General features: G+C 51.1%; 1 non-coding gene across 1 annotated transcript; it reads left to right on the plus strand.

The window, feature by feature from the left end:
* The first annotated feature begins 2487 nt into the window (after nt 1–2487).
* On the plus strand, nt 2488–2572 carry LOC129784848 (small nucleolar RNA SNORD45). Its single transcript, XR_008747981.1, has one exon. It is a non-coding gene; the product is annotated as a small nucleolar RNA SNORD45 (small nucleolar RNA).
* The last annotated feature ends 383 nt before the right edge of the window (nt 2573–2955 follow it).

A 2955-nucleotide genomic window follows, 5' to 3' on the forward strand; every position in this document is an offset into this window, starting at 1 on the left:
CGCACTCCTCTCCTGTCCTCTCCGCTCTTCTCTTCCATCTGCTTTGCTCTCCTCTTCCCTCTTCTATGTTCTCATCTTCCATCTTCCCTCTTCTCCACTTCCCTCCTCACCGAACTCATCTTCCATTTTGTCCTCTCTCCTCTTCCCTCCTTTCCAATCTGAACTTTCTTCATCTCCACTCTTATTGTCCAACCTCTCCGCTCTTCTCTTCCCTCCTCTCTAATCTTCACTAGGCTTTTGCTTCATTCCTCTCCGCTCTCCTCTCCGGTCCACTTCCTAAGTGTCGGTAGTCGTCCTCCCTCGTCTCATTACTAGTCTTACACTGACTCTCCTCTTCCCTCTTCTCTGCTCTCATCATCGTTCCGCTCCGCTCTCCTCTTCCCTCTGCTTTGCTTTCTTTTTCTCTCCACATTGCTCTTCTCTCATCTGCGCTTTCCTCTTCCCTCTTCTTCCATTTTCTCCACAGTCCTCCTCTTTTTATCCACTCCCATTTTCCCTCCTCTCTGCTCTCAGTTTCCCTCCTCTTCACTCTCCTCTTTCGTCTTAACTGCTCTCCTCTTCCCTCCTATAAGCTCTCTTCTTCCTTCCTCTCTACGCTCCTCTTCCATGCTCTCTGCTCTCCGGCTACCACCTCTCCACTCACCTCTTCCTTTTTCTCCATTCTAATTTTCGCTCCGAGAGCAGAGGGCGAGAACCTGCCTCAAAAGGGCCCCGAGGAGCCCTGCCCAGGGGCTGTGCCCAGTGCTACAGAGGAAAAGCAGCAGCCCACGGGGGCTACACTGGCAGCCCTGCCGGGAGCCTCGAAAGGTTCCTCCCCCCAGATGCGGGGCACGAGGGCCACCTTCCTGGAGCACGAGCAGCAGGCACCTTGCCAGAATGGCCCAAAGCAGCCCTGGCCAGGGGCCCTGCTCAGTGCTTCAGAGAAAGGCAAAGGAACCCTGGGGAGGGACACATGCTAGCCCACCGCGGGGGAAAAAAGCCTTCCTCTTGCCAGCTGCAGGGCACGAGAGGCCATCTTCGTGGGGCACAAGCAGCAGGCGGTGACCTGGCCCAAGGGACCCGTGGAGCCCTGGCAAGTGGTCGTGCTCAGTGCTGCAGAGGAAAGCAAATAACGCCCGGGGGCCAGTGCCCATGTGCCCTGGGGAAAATTCCCCCCGACCCCAGCCCTGGCAAGATACAACAAAAAGCTCAGGAGTTGGCGTAAGGAAGGGGAGGTCACTCGGCCATTACCTTCATGGGCATAACAGGCTGAACTTGGGGAAATGAGTGTGACTGATCAGCAATCAAATCAGAGCAGGAAAATGAGCAATAAAAGCATTTCTTCAAAACACCTTCCATCCAGCCCTCGCTTCTACTGGGCTTAACTTTACTCCCCATTTCCCTGTCTCCTCCCTGCAGGGGGATGGGGAACGGCAGCTGTGGTCATTGATCACACATTGTTTCTTCTTGTTTCTTCTTTCTCCTTCTTTTCCTCCTCCTTCCCAAACCTTGCCATACAAACCCGTCGTGTTTTGATTCCCTGTAGCTCTCCATCCTATTATTCTGTCCTGCTTGCTCTTCCATTCTGCCGTTATGTGTCCTTCTGTTGCTCCCTTCTCTTTTACTCTCTCCACTTCTGTCTTGCTCCCTCTCCTTCTCCCCTTTCCTTCATCCTCCGTCTCTGTCCTGCAGCCCAGCGTTGGTTTTCCCTTTACATCTCTGTCCTCATCTGTATCCGTATCTTTTTTAGTTTTTCTTCTTTTTTTCTCCCCCTCACGCCTGCCTCCCCCCAATTTCTCTGGTCTGTTCCCTGGCGTTCTTTTCCTCCCTGCACCTGTACATGCTGCTGAGGGTCCAGGGAGATGTCTGGAGGTTGGGGGGCGGGGGGCACCTCAGGAAAGTCTGTGTCCAAAGAGGTACTTACTACTGTGGAATTCCTGACTGCCCCCAGGCATGGGAATCTCCCAAGGCAACGCCCCAACTGACCTTTTCTTGGTGGTTTTTAAAGGCGACACCGTGAAAGGATGGGGTAAGAAAACCTGATGCCCTGAGCACATCATTTCCAGAGAAACATGTTGCTTATACACCTTCATTTGGGGGAAGGACAGGTGCGTACATTAAGTGTTGACTTGTTTCAGTGCAGCTGTGCTTTGATTAAGAGGAACAACCTTCTTTTTCTTGTTGAGAGTTAGGGGTTGCTTTTTCTGAGAATTCTGCATGTCTGTTCAACAGTCATTGATCTGCTGCATGCTTTTCCCTCGAGGAAAAGGACCATATCTCAGTCTTATTTATTCACTGTTGCTCTCTCCATTGTAGAACAAATGTCTTGCCATAGGGCTCTGGTGCTTCCAAATGGCGGCTTGGTTGTCTGCATAATGTATCTGTAGTCCCGTCTCACGGAATGCGTTAATGGTGTTACAAATTATAAATACGGTAGCTTCCTGCCATAGGAAGACAGTGTGTTGGGTTTGAAACCTTTGGGTAGGACAGAAGGAGGTTGCCACGCTGGGTCAGTAGTGAGTGTTGGCACGTATTGTCTGATCTAGAGTTGATGTCTATCACCACTTTAGCTCTAGAATTGCTCTGAGACCCAGGGAACTCCAGTTCCCTTAAGCTGCAACCTTGGCACTTTTCCAAGCAGTGGAATGAAATTCCTGTCACAAGCTCTAAGGCAGCTTAAGGACAAGGGGGCACAGTTTGAGTTTTCTTCCATGTAGGCGTCAGGGAGGTACAGTTCTGAGCTTAATACTTAATACTGCTACTAGGAGATGCTTTCAAGTGAGCTGAGTGTGGCTCTGGATACCCAGAGCTGGACAGGGTTAGCAAATGCTGATGTAGAGTTTTGGTGGTAAACTTGACCAGCCTGTCTTAACGAGCAGGCATGTTCTTTGTTCACAAGCACTGTTTGGTCCCACCTAGGCATCTTGAAATTTTCAAGGGCTGTGGTCCCGTGGTCACATCTTGCTTTGGTCACAA

The sequence above is a fragment of the Falco peregrinus genome, chromosome 6 (genome assembly GCF_023634155.1).
Source record: "Falco peregrinus isolate bFalPer1 chromosome 6, bFalPer1.pri, whole genome shotgun sequence".
Classification (NCBI taxonomy): domain Eukaryota; kingdom Metazoa; phylum Chordata; class Aves; order Falconiformes; family Falconidae; genus Falco; species Falco peregrinus.